We start from the raw sequence: 20,514 nt of genomic DNA on the forward strand, positions 1-20,514 counted from the left end.
TAATAGTGGAAGTCCCAAAAGTACTCTATGCAAGGAATCATACCAACACCAGGCTAGTTGGGTGGAGGTCGTTGGTTCTACTCTGTGCTCGACGTCTTCATCGTAGTTTTCTGCACATAACAGGTTGCAGATTAGTATATGAATGTACTCACAAGTTACACCGAAAGGTTAACAGTAATGCGAGTACATTCAAAAGGATTAGTCAAGAAAAAGGCTCTACGGGTTTATTTCCTTAAAGCTCATTTTGCCTCTAAAGTATTGCCATAGGTTTCTAAAAATATCTTCGGCAACCTACGTACTTTGAAAGTACAATAGATATATTGTGTTAGAGTAGAACACAAGGATGTGTCCACACGTCATTAACTATGTCCCAAAATTCCACTTATGAACCGATGTGCGCACAACCATAATGGTTTTGTGAAACCTTTTGAAATCAGATAATATATCCCACATTTGCTTGAGATCTCAGCCAACCTAATTACATGCGGAGAGTGGCAGGACAAATCGATTTTTTAGAAAAGGAGGACAAATCAATTTGGTTGCACTACAAGCATCCGGGTCTATTGCAACAAAATCGTTTGTTGCAATACATGTCATTTCGTGGCGATAAGTACCTATTGCCACGAAACGGCATTCGTTGGCAGCTGTTGCGACTGGACACATGGTACTAGGTTATTGCCACGAAAAAGCAACCGTGGCAATAAAGTGTGCTATTGCAACATCCATGTTGGAAGTTGCCACATGTTTTCCCGTGGCAACACTCACTTGATGCCACAATTATATTTATGGAGATAGCTTTAATGCAACATGCAACGAATCATGGCGCCTAATATCTCGTGGTGATAGACATTTGTGGCAACAACCTATGCCAACGACGCTCGTTTCATGGCGCATTACTCTTCCGTGGCAATAGTCAACTGTGGCAATAAACTATGGCAACAATCCCTATTTTCGTGGTATTAGGCATGTTGCCACGACCCACTACACTTGTGGCAAAAAACTATGGCAACAATCCTTGTTTTCGTAGCATTAGGCATGTTACCACGACCCACTACAATTGTGGCAATAAACTATGGCAACAATCCTTGGTTTCGCCGCATTAGGCATGTTGCCACGACCCACTACACTTGTGGCATTAACTTATGGCAACAAATATTCCTGTCGTCGTAATAAGAAATTGCAACATACTTGTTTTGGTGGTGATAAATAGGTATCACAACAGTTGAAATGTTTGTAGCGAGAAACTATAGCGACAATTTAAAATTTCCATGGTGATACTCTATTTCAACAAAAATTACTTTGGTAGCACCGAACAGTTATCGCGTCATGAAAAAATTTGTGGTGCCAGACATTATGAAGTGATCCGTTACAACATCCTAGTGCAACAAAATAGTAGGCATATCGACTGAGATATGACGCAACACTTTTTTTGGTGGTGCTAACATGTGGCAACCCAAAGTGGGTTGTAGCATATTGCAACCGTAAAAAAATACATGCATTCAATTACAATTTCAAAACCATACGTATAATATGTAGATTCATAAAGTTCATAATTCTCGTAGCAAATATCCATCAAATGAAACTCAGATATAATTTAGCCATCCTAATTAATTGCAAAGACTAAACGGTCCGTGATCTAGAGTCCAGGCCAGCTAGTTCTTTGGATCCTGCAATCAAGAAATAAAAAAAGTTCTAGTTAATGAGTCCAACATAACATACATCATACAATTATTCCAGCCCCATAGTTAAAAGGAACTATCGCCAGACTAACTAGACTAATACTGTGTCAACAAGCATGTAACTGAGGGATTAGAACAATCATACAAGTGTAAATGTCTAAAGCATAAGCACAAGTACATCTACTAAAAGGTTCTGCTACTGATTTAAGTTGTGACCCGATGTATAGTTTCAGTTAAGTTCATGTTCCTAGCTAGCACATATTCATTTTTTGTTTAAGTTGTGACTCAATGCAGCAACAACACATGGTGAAAGAGAAGAAACAGCTAGCTAGTTATGAATGCCAATGACGTATAAAATGCAAGTGAACATGAAGAGAAAGTAAGGTTGTGACTTACCATTGCTTTAAACATTCGAGAATTCCTTGTTGCAGCTTGTATGAGCGCATTTGAAGAAATAATAATTGGCCTTGAACTGGAGTCTTATTAGGACTAGATCTCTATAAAAGTGTATTTTGCAAGTTTGGGTTACTATTTTCTTTGTCAATCCTTAGGCACCTGTAAATATAAGTGCACTTTTAGCAATGCAAGCAAGCAACATAAATCTTACAAGGTCGCAAGCATATGACTGTAATCACCTGTTGGGTTCCCATCTGTTGGCTCAATGCTACAAACTTTGGCATCATGTTTTTTTCAAATTCCGGTCTTGATGTTCGCTCCTATTCCAACAATCTTTCCCTTTCAGCATGCTCTTCTTTTAACCTCTCCTCAAGTTGTTCTCTCTCAGTACACTCCAAGTTAATCCTCTCTTGTGTGTTTGCACGTTCAACTTGTAGTTGATCTTGTAATTCGTTGACCTGCTGGCTGAGCTCAGAGTTTTGCTGCTGGGTGGCTGCTGTAGCACGAGCTTGCTCTTCAACCTGGATACGAAACCTTTGAGAACCAGTTGAAGGTTTGGCCATGTATCCGTACCCACAAGGCTACGATGACTTGCATTTCAGAGTCTCTTTGTATGCGGTCTGGAAAATATTGTTTTTCTGCTCACTTGAAAGTGGACCTTCAGTTTCAGTTTCTTTGTTTTGAACCTCTTGACGTGCTTTGTTCTAAAAATGAAAATAACAATTATAGGTACGGCACCAATATTGACACTATATAAAATAACTATAGAATAACCAAAAGTCAGTGTACTTACGCAAACTTTCTAGGACTCTGTGTTAGACCATGTTCCGTCGTTCGTGTGGGTGAGTTCCAAGTTTCTCTGCAAGTAATATAACAATGAGATGCTTGAAACACGAAACCATATTTAGCAGCGAGGCATACATATTTAGTTAGACTCATACCTTCTCAAAGCTTACTTGCGAGTAAGATTTTGATCCAATTTTTTGTTTTGTCTTCTGTTTCTTACGGTTATCGGCGTTCTTTTGGCTGCGTTCCTATCAATTTATTGAAACCAAATATAACCAGTCAGACAAGCCATTGTAGAAGCTGAAGATATTGTACTGAGTGTGTACCCAAATAGTGTAGTACAGTGTGGGCTTGTGCATGCACGGGTATGGATACAGTGTGGTCTTTTTTTGTGTAAGTGAACATCAAAAGAGCAGAGCTAGCATGTGTTGGTGGTTCAGTGGAAAAGAGGGCATTTGTTGCCTTGAACACACACCCGAGTCTAGCTGCTCTGGTTCTTCTCTGTTCTGGCCCTGAGTCCACATTACATCTAGCACCTTCAGTGTGAGACCAAACAACCAAATATAAAAGAGGGAGAGCAGGACACGCCCAACAATATTGACAATCTCTGAATAAGACTTAGTACATTGGCAATAGTTTCTGAAAAAATGTGAATGAACAATTATTGCAAAAAAGGAGGGAAAATACGACGATGGAGCGACTTATTGCAACATTATTAGACTATACACAAAGTCTCGCGTCTCCAGTCTTGTGGCTATCCACATTTGATAAAGTCAAGTAAATGAACTGAATTCTCAACTTCAGAATACCCCTGTACATAGAACTAAAAAAAAATCTAAGAAGATACCGCCTAAAAGCACAATTTTTGCAATGGTTAACCCGAGATTTAAGATTTACTACATCTATATGTCATACTCTACCTTTGAGCTAGAGCTGAGGTCAGTGACTGATCGGATTAGCATGGATGATGCTAGGTGTAAAGACCGAGCCTAGCGCAGCGTCGCCCATCCGATGTGGTTCGTCGAGTGATCGCGTGTCGGCGTGACCCTACAACACCTAAGGGCATTGACGCCTTGATGCCCAGCCACACCAAACGTACCCAAAAGGCTACAGCCCACAAGGCTACGCCAAGGCCTGGCCACGTCTGAACAAGACCTGGCCTACCCATGAACCAGTTCCGAACAAGGCCGCCATGGGATTGTCTCTGTACCTGATGCAGCGCTGTCAGCCTAACCTGGTGCACGGCCAAACAACTCTACACAATCGCTTGAAGAAATCAACATCGACCCTGATGCCTGTGCATCAGAGGCTCCTAGTAGCTCCACCCCTGTTGTGAACATCATACTAATTAAATACACTCTGTAGGTTCAGCCAATTGAAGCAGGATATGAGGCAGATGTACAGCGCTCGCTAATTGTAACGAAAAACACTATGAGACTGATCCCATCAGCCAATTGAAGTAGGATATGAGGAGTATGGAATACCAAAAAAAACTGATCTACATCGCTTGCTATGGAGGTTCAGGGATGCGGCAGAGATGGTAGGATACTGAGTCTAATCTAAAGATTCAGACTGAACCCAAGGGAAAAGAAGTGAGCTGACAGATTGTGGGACAAGCAAGATGGGGGAAGACAGACCTTGAAGGTGTGGCGTGGCTTGCAGCCCATGAGCTGGAGCGCGCTCTGCAGGATGGGGCGCGTGCAGGGGAAGGTGCTCCTCTGGCGGTCGTCGGCGACGGCAATGTATAGCGGCGGCTGCTGCTTGGCGGCGGCCATGTTGTCCCCTGCCCTGACTAGTTCTACGACCAAGCGGCGAGCGGAGGAGAGAAGGGACGAAAAGAGCGGCACGTCGAGGAAGAGCTCGTGGGGGAGGGGGGTTTGAGCCCGGGCGGGCATTGTCGCGGCGTGCAACACCGAGGTGGTGTCATGCTTGGTCCAGACACGAGATTAATGGGCAAGGGGATGAGACGGGAACTCCGTCGGCGCCGACGCCAGACCGCATCGCTGCTGCCGCCGGTATGGCCGAGGACACGGAGACGTGGCCCACGTCGGCGGGCGCAGAGGAGAGGGAGGAGGGCGAGATCGAGGAGCGGAGGTTCCAGGAAGGGAGGAGATCGGGAGGAATAACTTGACGCCGTGCAGCTAACTCGGGTGTGGTTCGCCGTGTTGACGCCGTCATCACGTCGGCAGCACAGAGGAACCACGGACTAGAGCTCAGATCCAATCTCCCGTGAAGACGCCGTGGAGTGGTTCTGTTAGGAGGGTATTTAGGGGGAAGGTTAATATAAGCTATTTTTTGGTGGGAACAAAGACGCTAATTTAGGACCTTTTAGCGAGAGGTTAAAAAATATTGGCGCAAACAACGGTACACCTAAATTAGGTGGTGGGAAGTAATTATTTTTATTTTAAAAAAGTAATAATTTTTTGAGGGAATGTTCTAGTTTGTAAATCTGTTTTGAGACAGAGGAAATACTAAAATTTGTTTGTAAAAGTTATATCATGGTTACAAACCCACCAAATCCAAGAATTATGGAGGGGCGATCCGGCACCCTCTCCCATAACGTTCTTGTCGTCGATATTTGTATAGTCATCGCCATTTGAGAAAGCCAATTAACGAATTAAAAAGAGTTTCCCCGCTTTAGTATAAAGCAACCATCACATACATCGAAGCAACCGATACAAACACATGCCACACACACCCAAGACAGGATACATGAATGTCGGGCACCGACACACAACCTTAAAGACTACCAAGCACCTATAAGATGTGCAAAAAACGAATCCGCTTAGAGCCGATGGAGACCACCAGCACGAGGAGTGATTATCCGCGAAGATGTGCGACAGACACGTTGGACCAAGGACTCCAAGACAACGCCTTCAGGAAGGGCACGGCCATGAACGTTTTCACCGTCCGATCCGAAGATCAAGTTTTCACCCGGAGTAAGACGGCAGGAGTGGGAGCACCACAACGGAGCCTGCAAGGAGGAACACGACGTCCACGGACGTCGTCGCCGTCGATCAGTGCACGGACTGGGTAGGTGATGTACCACGGTGCTTCAACCCCTCCGCCGCAACCCCGACCCGCCAACCACCCACAGCCAATTAGAAAAGTGTTGTTTCATCATCGAGCCACGAACCGATACTAAAGGCCCATCCTATATATATAGCACTTACGAAAATTTCAGTTTCATCTCCCCACTTCGTCTCCAACCTCTCGCGAGACATCGCCGCGCGCGCCGCTCGATCCCGTCGTCGCCGCCCGTCGCTCGTCGTCCGTCGTCATCGTCGCTGTCCCCGCCGCCGCCCGTCGTCGTCGTCGTCGTCTCGCGCTGCCGCCCCGAACGCCGCCGCCGTCCGTCATCATCGCCGCGGCCGTACGTCTCTCTCGCACCCGCGCCGCGCGCACCGGCCCGTACGTACGCCGCCGCCCCCGCCCCGTACGCCGGCGTCCCCGCTCGTACGTACGGGGCGGCGGCGTACGGGGCGGCACTGCAGTATACACACACACGTACACACACATACATACACACACATACACACACACACACACATTTTTTTACATATTTTCTGTTTTCTGTTTTTTAGAAAAGTTAATTAGATGATTGAATATTAGATTAATGTCGAATGTTAGATGAATTAGATAGAAAAGTTAAATATATATTAATGTCAATTGTTAGAGATGAATATAGCTAGATATTAATTAGGTATATGAGATTTGAACTAGTTGAATAATTAATATAACTAGTTTATTTTTAGTAAGAAAATTGTCGAACTAGTTTATTTAGGTATATGAGATTTGAACTAGTTGAATAATTAATATAACTAGTTTATTTTTAGTAAAAAAATTTAGGTATCTGAGATTTGATGATCTAATTAAAATATTATTTGTTAATGAGTTTTTCTGTTTATTTAATTTTTTATATATTTTTAGTTTATATAAATGTTACATTAATGTCGAATGTTAGATGAATTCGATAGAAAAGTTAAATATATAGTAATGTCAATTGTTAGAGATGAATATAGTTAGATATATTAATGTCAAATGTTAGATGAATATATATTTGGCTAGATATAGGTGTTTAATGTTTCACCTATATGAACATAGGAAATGTCATCTTACGACGAAAAAGATTTCATTATGTGCGAACACTGTGAAGACCAGCGCGGCCTGTGCGACCAAAATTTCCTTGTTGATGGTAGGCGCTTCAGCATCAAGCTGGATGAGACATTCGAAGTTGATACAGTAAGTCACTCTGTCAATTATTATTTGAATGCAAAACTTATGCTTCATTTGCTTCAACTTATAATTTTAAATTTTCACTATTCTACTAGCGCATCCCCTGCCATGCAAGAATTTTTGTCTTGGATAAGATAGGTTTTAGTGCTATAGATGATATGGAGGTAAAGAGAGTTTACTTGAAGACGGAGCATGGGTATACTTTCAACATCAAATTATATAATGGAGACACATACACCCATTTTGAATGCAAAACTTGGCAAGCACTATGCAAGGCTTATGCATTTGAGCCTGATATGGTTATCACCTTTGATATTCGTCCGGAAGATGATATTGAAGGTAATATAGACATCTGGGTCGATGTGCAAACGCCTCCAGTTCTACCATTTGGTGAGTTTTTCTCAACCATGCATGCATATGTTTATGTCTTTCATACAGTTTATTCAAAAATAGTTGACAACTAATTTCTATTGTCAGCTTATTTCGGTTCAAGCAAACATGTCCGGCGCTTGGTAGACAGGACCTACTACTGCCCCGGGGCTCAACTAAACTACGAGGAGATAAGTCATTATGTTTCATGGCTTGAGGATCTTAATACTGTCAAGACAATTTTTTTTCCTAAACTTAGAAATGTTAGTACTCAAAACGTGCGACCAATGGTGATCGTATTGAACTACGGTCACATCTATAATTGAAAGATGGTAAGATTTTAAATATTTGTCCTTAATTAGTGCATCTTTTGCATACATTATTTTTGAAGCTAAACTTTCATTGCTTAGTATATTAATTACTATAATTGAAAGATGGTAAGATTTTAAATATTTGTCCTTAATTAGTGCATCTTTTGCATACATTATTTTTAAAGCTAAACTTTCATTGCTTAAATATTCTTCAAGTTCTTCAACAGAGACTTCCGATGACAGTTGTGCCTCAGTGGATCGAGACAAAAGGTCGCATGTCAATGGTTAGCTTACGACCAAGATTTCCTACATTGCACATGAGTGCATTCAGGATTTCTGAAAGCGAAGAATGCTTAATAGTGAAAGATTGGAGCAAAATTGTTAACGATCGCAGAGAAGTACTAGGGGGCAGCAAGGAGAAGCGCAACCCAAGATTAGGAGACAGATTCATCTGCATGCTCCAGTATGATGAATCAGGAGAGCTATACATGTTCTATGCTATTCTACCTGAAAGGGAGCAGCAGGATCAGTAGCTACTAGTTCATGCTCTTAATTAGTACTTGTTTCATGTCCGTGTCCTGAACTTCGATGTTGGTGATGATTATGTTGAACTTGATGATATCTTTGCTTCTGTTACAAAGTGAATGTTTCCTCTTTAAGCTAGCCAGCGTTGATGATGATTAGATAACTAGCGGTAATGACTATGATGATTAAATAGTGGTAATTAGACGACTATGATGATTTTTAGCTAGCTAGAGTTTATTTATTTATTAATATGCGATGCTGATGATGATGATGACGACTACAACTCATTATAACGTAAAACAATCCTAAATTAAATTGATAATACAAATTTAATTGAAAAATACAAAATAAAACAAAAACCCACAACCATTTAGTACCGGTTGGTGTTACCAACCGGTACTAAAGGGCTCCCGGCCCCCGGAGCTGGCTCGTGCCACGTGGTTCCCCTTTAGCACCGGTTCGTGCTGAACCGGTACTAAAGGGGGGGGGGCTTTAGTGCCGAAACTTTAGTGCCGGTTCCTGAACCGGCACTAAAGGGCCTTACGAACCGGTGCTATTGCCCGGTTCTGCACTAGTGTTCTCTTGGCTTGTTGATCACTACTAGCTATTGGTAGGCAGGAGCACAACCAGGAATTATTGATGACTGAGGAAGAGCGGCGGTGCAGCATGTTTAGCCTTTACCTGGGCAATTACAATTCCACTTGTTGTCTGCCAAATTTGTTTAGAGCCCAAATCATTGATGCTACGACCAGGTTCCAGTTTGATTTCTCTATAGTGCACAGGTATTAGTTCTTTAATAATCAATGTAAATAAAGGCCCAGTTATATTTGCTTGTCTGTGTTTCCTTTTGCAATCTGCAAGGAAATCAAATACAGCTGTGCTCACGTGTTGTAGTTGATCAATAGTTAGAATTGCAAATTAGGAGCCACTTTAGTTGCAAGTATAGTTGACCAATAATCTAATACTTGATGCTGGTGAACTGAATCAAAACATACTCTTGATTCCAAAAAAATAACTTTGACCTGTGATAAGTGACCGCCTACCTGTGTATTTCTCTGCTTAGGACATCAAAATTTACTTGTATGCAATAATCCTATGAAAGATCGCTTTTGTCTAGTTGAAGTCCACTGAAAATGAGAAGATTTGCGATATAGCGTGAGGGTGAAAACACAGTGGCTAGCAAGAGCCATCTTTATTTGAACGGAAAAGCCATCAAAAGGTGGACAACTTCCCGGATAAGTAACTAATATTTCTCAATCCTAATCTAATTACTCCATTGGTGCATGCTGCTTGACTTGTTGCTCCTGTCTTGGATTCTCTGGGTGAAAAACACATGTGAATTTATTTAATTGTTGACACATTGACAATAGCTGTTCTCCATCACGTATTAGTACTGCAGAATTGATTTTGAATAAATTTCCTATTCTCTATTTCGTCCTAAGGGAACGTGGTCTTTGAACTGTGAAGGGGTTTATTAATTGGTTAACCATTGACATTGTCTGTTTTTCATCACGGATCACTACTGTTATATTTATGTTACCAAGAGTCGGCAGTAAAGTTAAGGAAATCGCATGATTGAACTAGATAGAAAATAGGCAATCCCTGAACTAGATAGGTAATATTCTGTCTGTTTCAACTCTGTATGGCTTGCTGAAGAAAATAGGCAATCCCTGAAATAGATAGGTAATATTCTGTCTGTTTGAACTCTGTATGGTTGCTGAAGGACTCAGTGTGGTGTCTGAAGAATATTGATTACAGTTTCAAGTAGTGGGCCATGTCTTATTGCCATTTCAAAATATGTGATTCTACACAAGTTCAGTGAAAATCAGCCCGTTTTGTATTCCTGCTCATGAACTCCATATGCGTAAAACAGCATGAAGAAGATGATTCTCATTTGTTATGTGCTCCCTTTGATTATACACTTCTCTCCTCGTGTACTCATTTTGTTATATATACTTGGGATACTTACGGAATACTTTCTGCCATTGTAGGCACTAAAAGAAAATTACTCACCATTGAAATGAGAAATGTATGGCTTTGTTCGCCTGACAAATATAGAAATTCATAAGGAACTAATCTCTTCTACACTGTACATGAGGCGATACACAAGCTGATCTCATGAGGTGAAATGCAGGCTGAATCCTGGCTGATATGTGTATAGTTCAGTGGAGTAGCATCCTGTTTTTTCCTAATGTATTTGACTTGATACTTACTCGAGTTTTGTTAAGACATACTTCTGTAGTCCCCTTTGGGTAACGCGGGTGTGCACAGAGTGAAAAGTTGACGTGATCCAGATATTGTTTAGTCTTTTGAAAGGCGGTGCGTATATTGGTACAGAAAAAGCCTAGATTGTACTGATTTTGGCAGGCAAGCATACAGTTTTTAGGAGTATACTAACTTGTAAGCCTTTGATCTTTCTTTTGAAATTACATTTTCTCTCGTCAATTATTTCTAACAAAAACATGTTTATTTATGTGGCATAATTTTGGTCTCATCTGGTCATTCTGATAGTTCTTATGTTGGGGCAAGTCTTACATTGCAGTCTCACAAGGTTGATGTCTATAGATTGCTGCAATTTATCATGCCTTAAATATGTTACTTATGTCAGACGTCAGCCCTATATCTATGTTACAGTGTGTAATAAGAAAGTTACAAGAGTAATTTTGCTTTTGGGGTTATAAAATGTGGGATGGCTTCTAGCCAAAAAAAGGAAAATGTGGGCTGGCTCGAATGGGCGCACACGATATTTTCTTACTTTAGGCTCGCAGCTTTTTTACTTTGGTGCCTGGCTGGTCAGAATGGGCGAAGGAAGTTTTCTTTAGCTTTCTCGCAGCTTTTCTTACGGTGGTGGTTATCCAAAATCATGTCGCTGGAAGCCCATGGACGGGCTGGCTCTGGATGGTGCGCTCTATCGGTGGGGTGAGGAATAAGCATTCTTCACCCAGGGTGACAAATAGCGCGACCCATCCTGTCTAACAATACGACATTGTGCAGGAAGTAATCCATGACAAATCAGACAACTAAACTATGTAGAGAAGCGTGTTGTACCTTGGGTGAGAGAATTTTGGATGCTATACATTTTTATTAACAGCACATAAATACATACAATCACATCAAGAAAGATACAGAAAAATTAGGAAGGAAAGAGAAAGTGAGAATTTGCTGCCCAGTGCTCATGACTCACCTTGGTGAGAAGGGCAGTGAGCTTGCTGTCTTTCCGGTGCCGAGGATGACCTTGCTACCGGAGGAGGTTAGTAGGGCGAGTGGAGGAGACCCTGGCGGTGCAAGAAACCCTAAAGTGAAGGGCGTCCGCGAGCAAGCGCACGTACCTTCAAGTTGTGGTACCACCGATGTCCACTTTGCAAGATATCTGACTAAAATACAACGTAGGTGCAATTTGTGGTACCAAATGTGTTAATACCTCTATGAACTAGTACGCCCCTTTAACCGGATCCTGAGAAATAGTATAATAAATAAATGAAAAAAATCAGGGGCACTGTAGAGAATATCATTGCAATATCCTGCTCCTTTTTTCACAACACTAGAGGATGGTTGCAATATGTTGTACGTATTACCATGGATGCACAAGTTGTCGCAATATGTAATAGTTATTGCAACACAACGAAACTGAGGCAAAAAAATCGCCCTATTACAACCAATACATGTTTTGTTGCAATAAGAAGCAGTGTATTTTGCAACAGTATCTATGGCTAGCGCCACATATCAGAATTGTTGCAATATATGTCTAAATATTGCCACGAAGATTTACTTTGTTGCAATACCTAGTCTTTATTGCAACAAAATGGTCAATTCACGCAACGGGACACAACTGTCGCAATATCACTACCATATTGCAACGCTAATGCAGCTTGTGGCAATACATGGCTTCTATTGCAACAAAGTGAGTACCTAGCACGATGAAACGAAACTGTGGCAATATGTAGATCCTATTACCATGAACTAGAATTTTGTGGTAATATAGCATTTTATTGCAACAGAAGAGATCTGTGGCAATAAATTTTGTTGCAATAGACCGGAATCCTTGTAGTGTTGACACTCTGCAAAAAGGTTGTACAAATTCACCACAAAACATGAGCAGTCCTTTATGTTGCTACACTCAAGTATACAACGAGAGCCTTTGGTCCCCGAGTTTAGACCCTATGGCAACGAGTGAGCCTTGCCAACTTGGTTAGGAGAGAGAATGTACAATCCAGCCAATCGGGATCAAGTTCCTACATACGCGAGTTTGGGTTCTCTTTATTTAAAAAACGAGTTTGGGTCCTTTAATTTGTTGATTTCCTTTCAAAGCCCTGGCTGTACAAAAGCAAGAGTTTCCATTACATGACTAGAAGCTCCTAGGAATAATAAAATATGTCTGATCTTTTTAATCCTCGGCAATGGTCCCCGACTATCCTAAGTCATACACTTAGTTTTCTACCACCGATCACCGAATCCCAACCTGAAGTAGCCGGACTCGAGATGGAGTCGTACAAATCCTGATATGGGCACGGGGAATGTGGTCAAGTGGAACCTATCGGTGTATGGACTTTTGCACTTGCTGGTCGAGGAATGGCCTTTAACGCGTACCCAAGGGGCTGGAAGAGCACGGTCGGATATTTTCTTCACCCTCTCCATGGACAAGCTGCATTGAGTGCTCCATGATTGCTAATGAGCAAGGTTGGAGTCTTCTTGGTGACTTGTAAACGGAATTTGTGGAGGTCCAAAGCTAAGCTGATCCGCCTAGTGCCCACCTCTGTTGGCGGATTGCGAAGGTTGGCATATCATTTAGGATCAGAGGCATGTAGGAGAATGTCATGCCTCGCGTAGGCCATGATTGTAGGGTATACAATAAAAAACGAAAGACCAGAGTTAGTGATGGGTTAGTCGCCGCCACAATTATAGCATAGCACTGATGTATTTGGTGGTGGCAAAGCGGAGCACAAATCATGTAAAGGAGATGAGGAGGACATGGATGGGGGAGGTGCTTAATAATTTGATGCACATAAAGATCTATAAAGGACCAAGTAATCACACTAGCCACGACACCAAGATTGTTAACGAGGTCATCGACTCAGCTACATCCCTGGCGCATGACTACGAGAGCTTCTCTCCATGATACCACTACAATACCTCACACCGATCATCCGAGCACTTGTTGGCTTTCCTTGTTCACATGTGCTATTATGTTGCTATATACGTATGATACGTCGCGTGTCTACTCTACATTATATAGAAGGCCTAAGATAGAGGTGTTCTACTTGAACACGACCATGTACCTTGTCTACACACCATACAGTTTCAAGTCCAATTGTGACCTGCCTTCTATCCCCATATTATATAGAAGGCCATTGCTTTTTGGTATAAGGTTTTCTCTAATTTAAAATGTATATCTAATAAGTGTAAACTCAAAAAAATAATAGAATAAGACGTATTAAATATCATCTCTCAAATGCATGAGTCACTTAGTTAGATATCTACATTCATGACAATTGGATGCTTGATTGATCAAATAGCTGGGTCATGAGATTTATAATCTATGTGATATCACATTTTGTACGTCAACTTTACTTCTGCATCATCTACTTTTGCATGGCGCAATGTTTGTTTCTAACTACCTAAATACTCGTGAGTTCCTGCCATCAAAGATGTGTCTAAGATTCTCGGGAGGAAACAGCACCGACTTGTTGGTGGGGTGGACGGGCCGAGCTTCATAGTCACCGACACTTCTTCTGTTCCAACACACAGATATGTATGCTAGTGCCGGCACATAGCATGCATATAGGAAGAATGCATGCATGCATATAGGAAGGTCCAACATAGTTCTTTTTTTCTTTGAGGGCACGTAGCTTTTTTGTAATACATGCATCATACAGGAGGATCCAACATAGCTTTGTTTTTCTTTTGCTTTGAGGACACACAGTTTTTCTCTTTGAAATTCATCGCACATAGCTTTGTTTTTACTCCCTCCTTCACCGGTAGACATGCAACAGACAACGGGATCCTCGGGTGGCAGGAGGGGGCGGAGGAGGGAAGAGAGGTGGCGGCAGATAGGGTTTGGGTCGCTCCCATGCTGCCCGAGAGGGGCGACGCGAGAGCCAACTCATTGTGACCCCCGAACCGGGAGGCTGGCTCTCATCAATTCGGTGGTCACTAGCACGGTGACCTTCTTTCTGACGATCTTTGCACCTTACAAGTGGTTCATAATTTTTTTTGACAAACTAAGAAGAAACTTTCTGTGGAATGCCGACGAGGAAGCTCATGGGGGCAAATGTTTGGTGAATTGGAAGCGAATCTGCGCACCCAAAGCAGTTGGAGGACTAGGCATCAAAAACCTCTCCGCCTTCAGCACGGCCCTGCGGCTGCGCTGGCCCTGATTTGAGTGGGACGATACAGATAGACCGTGGAAGGGGGCTCCTACACCGTGTGACGCTGCTGATCAACAACTCTTTCAGTCATGCACAAAAATTATTGTTGGAAATGGAGCGAGGACCACTTTTTGGACTGATCGTTGGCTGGATGGAGTGGCACCTATGGAATTGGCACCTGGCCTCTATAACATTGCGAGACACAAGATGATTTCAGTGGCTGATGCTATTCGCGAGGGTGGATGGATGAAGGGGCTGCAGCGCATGGCCTCGGCTGAACTGCTGCAGGCATTTGTTTCTCTTTGGCATAAAGTTCAGCAATTCCGCATAAATGGGGAGGAGGATAAGATCATTTGGAACATCTCGGCCAATGGGAACTACTCGGCCAAGTCTGCATATGAGCAGCAATTCATTGCGCGTATTCCAATGCCGCGCTTATTAAGAGTGTGGAAGGTTAAGGCCGAATCTAAGGTCCAATTCTTCATCTGGACCCTTATCCAGAACCGCCTCTGGACGGTCGATCGCTTGCAGCGTAGAGGATGGGAGCATCAGGCCCCTTGTTGCGCCTGCGACCAGGTCCTTGAATCGGCTAACCACATCATTCTGGGTTGTCCATTTGCGAAGGAGGTTTGGCACCTGATGGCCAATCAGTTCAGTAATGCTGCGACGACTGCGCTCCAATCCTCCTCTATCAACACATGGTGGGATAAGACGTTCAAACTAAAGAAAAAAAAGGTGTTTTGCTGGACGAGTGTACGGGGGCTGTATACGTGGCTTGGAACCTATGGAACGAGCACAACAGGCGGATCTTTCAGAATCAACGGCGCTCTGCTGCGGGGGTATGTTATTTGATTAGGGATGAATTAGGCCTCCTGAAGGAGGCATGGGAGTAGTACCATATGTCTTCGCCAGGATGCATGTCGCATCTCTGGCTTAATGTTTTGTTTCCCCGGCTGATTCTTTAGTCCGTTGTACAGTTTTCCCTCTCTTAATGAAAAGGCAGAGCACCTGCCATTACGGTCAAAAAATAAAAAATTGTGACCCCTGAGTGAATAGTTTTTTCACTTCATGGCAATGGTGGGCAATTTTCTCACTTAAACGTTACCTAATGGCTATAATTTTTTAATCTATTGAATAAACGATTGGATTTTTTATTTTAGTGGAATTTTCTATCCTATTTCTCTTTTTGATTTTTATAGTAGACTAAATGAAAGTTTACATGAGTTGACAGAAGCATTGCTGCATGCAGCCACCGGCTCTCCGACGTTTCTCCTCTCATTAAGGATGATGCACTTGAATCCCATGGCATTGTACTATTCCGCTCCGGTTTCAAGGTCCCAAATATGAAGATCCCAACTCATCAGCCCGAGTTGTATGTTTCTACCACTGGTATGTTAATGTTGAGTCGTGAAAGTGTGAGAGGACATACCTGCTTACATTTCTGTATTGGAAAATTGCGACTAGTTGTGTAGGCATTTGAATTAAGTTGGGTTTTCCACTGAGCACAAAGCACATTTAAGAAAAGCTAACTATCCAACATATCATGTGTCTGTGTCATCTACTCATCTTTCAAACTTGGACTAAAATGTTGATCCCGCGCCTAAACTGTAAGGGAGGTCATGTCCAGCTACCTATTTTTTAGATAAAGGGGGTTCTTATTAACAAATAATGTAGCTCAAAGTGGATACAAATCATAACGAGTGTACACCTGGCATAATTGGAAAGGATGTTTGCACAATGATGTGTGACCTATGTGTGACCAGGTCCTGAAATCAGCGAGGGCTTGCTCTTTTGCCACGCAGATTTGGTTTGCCTTCTCCACCTAGAGCGTCTGCTGCCATCGCCCTGAGATCTTCTTCCATCACTGGATGTTGGAGAAAATCTTTTCATGCTGTAAAAAATCTTCAGTTCCAGAAGATGGTGTCAATGGAGACATATGTGGTTTCACATTTGTGGAAGAAGCCCTGCTGCAGGATTTTTGAAAACTCTTCGGCCTCCTTTGATGCGGCCAGGTTGATCACGAGTAATTAGCATGTGATTTCTTGTTTTCTAGCTGCTCTCAGGTCTCAGCTACACCTCGCCCCAGAGCTCTGCTTCCCCCCCCCCCCCCCCCCCCCCCACCCAAAATAAAACTGCTAGCCATACAGCTATGTCAAGATCATGTAACCTGCTAAAAGCAGGTGTAAATCACATGCGCGGGGCAAATATCAGTGGATCACATACTTACGTTAGATTTCACATTGCCAGTACAATGGGAGAGCACTCGTGTGTATATTTTCTTTCATCCCAGGAATACGAACTTTTCAACATTGTTATTCTTGTATCTTTACAGCAATGGAGAGAGGTTGGAGAGGCAAGAAAGCAGCACAAGAAATAGATCTTTGTCTTCACGAGTTTGCAAGTAATAGACGTTTGTCTTCACGGGCAAATGTTTCACTCTATAAAATACTTGAGAGTTTTCATCACATCCTTGACCACGTGTGGCTGTGAGATGTACTCGATGCAGTAGGCTTCCAGCTCCGTGCAACCGTGGCACCCAGCCAGCCTCAGTGTGGCCAGCGCATACTCCGGCGTGATCTTCTCGGCCAGTAGGTTCTTGCACAACCGCGCCATCCTCTCCAAACGGAACCGACATGCCACTGCCAGCAACTCTCCAGCCACGATCATCGTGGAATGCCGGACGGCAGGAGCAACTAGGTCTTCGACGCGAGGCAGCTTGTCAGTGTATATGAAGTGGAGCATGGCCTTGAAAACCACGGCTCTAATGCCATCAATTTTTACATGGTTGGTTGCCGACTCATGCACCGCCTCATGCAGTGCCGGCGACCGTGCAGCAACAACGAGCCCATGGGCGTGTATCTCGCTCTCCTCAACCAGGAACTTAACATCCCAGTCCTCGCCGCTCGAGATGCCATACCAGGTTGGACGGTGGCACGAGCACGGGTCCAGGGATGAAGGTGCCAATTGTGCTGCTAGTGGAGGAGTTCGTGGCAACCGCGACTTGGCATTGTATAGTGAAAGAGCCATCGTGTCCCACACAGTGTGAGTTTGCAGATGCGAATGTGATGAATTTTGGCCACCCATGGCCCCTGCATGCCTTGCCGGCAAATGTGTGTGTAAGATTACGGGGAGGAAACGGCGGCGACTTGTCCGTGGGGTGGACGGGCTTCATAGCCACCGAATCTTTCACCTTGATATCATCATCATTAATGGTGGGTCGAATAAATACGTCAATGTGCTCCGACGTGTCCTCTGTCTGTCCCGACGGGTACACATCTATGGTCCACTCATAACCGGCCACCTTGAAACTGCCAGATCGGATGTACTGACCGGCACTGTGCGTCTCCCTCACCCAGCTCAAGCTTTGGATTGTGAACTCGTGTGTGCCGATCATCACCGCCGGTGGGGTATACCTCGACGCGCTCTTGGTTGCCTCTCTACTGCCGCTGCCACCACTAGTGCCCATGGAAGAAGAATTAGTTGGAGATCTAATGCGGGCCATTGTGCTCTTGGCTACTTTCTTGGTGATCTCGTGTATGAAAGATGGGCATGTCTTTTCGAGTTCTTTGTACTCCTCGGTGGCCTCCACAGCGTCGTACACGTCGGGGTCGGACGCCATGAACTCGATGCACGATGCCTCAAGCTGCTGGCAGCTCTGCCGGCCGTCCACCTGCGCCAACGTCGTCATGACATTACCGACGTCCATGCCCTCGGAGAGTATCTTCTCGCACATGATCCTCAGCCTCTCTAGGTCATAGAGATCCGCGGCCACGAGCAGGTCCTGCGCCATAGCCACACGGCATCTTCCTCTCCTGGGTGTAGGCTGCTCCTCGGTGTAGATGAAGTAGAGCATCGCCCTCAAGGTGGAGGCGCTCATGCCGTCCATTATGAAGCGGCGCGTGCTCCGCTCCTTCATGTCCCCGCATAAGAACTGGGCGCGGAATACCGGCGACCGCATGGCCATTACCAGCTTGTGCGCCTCGATCTCGGTACCATCCTCGAGGACGAATGTCACGTCTGGCTCCGGCGACTGCCTCTCCCTGAGAAGCCTGTGCAAGTCTTGAGAGATGCTGGGGGGCGGAGGAACGGAGACGAAGCAGTTCCTGGTGCTGGTGGCGGAGTTGTTCTCCTGCTGCTGGAGGAGGACCTCGACTGTGCAGTGTATGTTGAGGCAGTCAGCATCAGTGTCGACGTAGCGCGACTCATGGCGCCGGAACGCAACCGGGACGGCGAGCTCCCAGGCGACTGCGCCCGTGGACCAAGCGGGAAAGGTCCTGGGCTTGTCGCTACGCCACACGGCGGCCGGGAACTTGCCGGTGCCGCTGCGCTCGTCGATCCGGAGGCTGGCCATGGCGACGACGTCCTCGTCGGTCTCGTTCTTGGAGAGCTCCAGGGAGATGGACGCGACGCCGCATCGCCCGCTGCGATCTTGGAGGCGGCACACGAGGGCCCAGATGAAACCGCCGGCGTGGAAGCTGCCGGACCGGACGGATCCGACGAGCGCCTTCCGCGCCGTGCTGTAGCCGGCGATGTCTAACTGGTGCGTGGCTTGCGCGAACGCAGACCTGTGCGTCGACCGCGTCTTCTGCGACGGCGCCGCCATGATCGATCGATCTGACCGTGAACTAGCTGCGCGGTGCAACAAGATCGATCCCTATATACACGATACAGACCTTTTATTTTGAGCCGTACGATAGAGAAATTGAATGGTTGGTTGGTGGGTTCCGCTCGATACATTGATGTCTGGTGGATAGCATGAAACATAGCTGGATTCTGCCTAAAACAAGTCCAAAAAAAGTCCAGATTTAGGTAGAAAAAAAATGCAAAAACTTCATGGTGTTTTGCTACAATGTTAGTTATATCTGGTGGATAGCATCAAGTTTTTGTGAAGGAGAACAGAAAGTGCATGAATATAACAGTTGTAAATTGACATAGAAAATGCGCGAATCTAACAATCCCATTTATTTAGTGTGACCTAACTATTATAAATTGCACAAATTGTTCCAAAAGCGCTTTCCATGTCTGTTGTTGTATTATACAATGTTGTGCCACAAAGTTGTCAATTGAATTCAAAAAACAGAACGCGAGTCAGTTTTGAGAGATTGGAAGAAACCAAAGAGAGTCCTACTATGCTTTGCCGCGCGTCCATTGCCTGGTTTGGCGCGGCGCGCAGCGCTGGCTCCAGCAGCCGCGCTAAAAAGCAGCGCGCGCGCCGCTCCGGCAGCGCGCGCGACTCTCGCACAAACAACATATGCATTCCAAAACAGAAGTAAAAAGATCAAACACAAACAAAAATAAATCAAAATAAATAGTTCAATTTCGTTATTACAACTCAAACAAACAGTTTATCATTTCAATACAACAAATAGTGCAATAAATACAACAAATAGTTCAACAATACAATATCGAACGCACAAATCATGATGCTCTTTGTCGTCCATTCCATGCCCACCACTCCTCAATGAGATCCTTCTGAAGATCATTATGCGCTGTGGGACGTCGAATGGCATGATATGAGGCAACAAATAGTGGAACCCTTTTTTTGGCCGTGGAATTGCCCATGCCATGCCTTTGGACAATTCTTCCAACTCCAATGCATGCAATCTATTGAGCCAAGCATGCCAGGACCGGCTGGCGCGGTCGTCGGCAGCGGCGTGGCTGCATGGGGGGTGGGAGTTGCGAGCGAGCGCGCGAGAGTCCAGCGCGCAGGAGCGGGCACAACAAATAAGCGGCGCGCGATTGAGTTTCGGCCCGCGCGCTGAACTACATATGCCGCGCGCGCTGTTTTTGCGCGCCCGCTGGAGCAACTATACCGGTTGTGCGCATGCTAAAACGGGCAATTTTACG

General features: G+C 44.4%; 1 long non-coding RNA gene and 1 pseudogene across 2 annotated transcripts; both read right to left on the reverse strand.

Annotated features, from left to right (window-relative positions):
• Positions 1 to 905: 905 nt before the first annotated feature.
• On the reverse strand, positions 906 to 4,777 carry LOC147982167 (uncharacterized). 2 transcript variants are annotated; one of them, XR_015600000.1, is made up of 7 exons: positions 4,499 to 4,777; positions 3,337 to 4,188; positions 3,017 to 3,109; positions 2,869 to 2,934; positions 2,315 to 2,779; positions 2,076 to 2,234; positions 906 to 1,667 (listed from the first exon to the last, which is right to left on the reverse strand). It is a non-coding gene; the product is annotated as an uncharacterized LOC147982167 (long non-coding RNA). The 2 variants fall into 2 exon arrangements; XR_015599999.1 differs by having other exon boundaries at positions 918 to 1,667; positions 3,337 to 4,777.
• A 12,323-nt stretch (positions 4,778 to 17,100) lies between these two features.
• On the reverse strand, positions 17,101 to 19,246 carry LOC125542192 (uncharacterized; annotated as a pseudogene).
• Between the last annotated feature and the right edge of the window lie 1,268 nt (positions 19,247 to 20,514).

The sequence above is a fragment of the Triticum urartu genome, chromosome 3A, assembly GCF_056163025.1.
Source record: "Triticum urartu cultivar PI428250 chromosome 3A, HENAU_Tu73, whole genome shotgun sequence".
NCBI classification, from domain to species: Eukaryota; Viridiplantae; Streptophyta; class Magnoliopsida; order Poales; family Poaceae; genus Triticum; species Triticum urartu.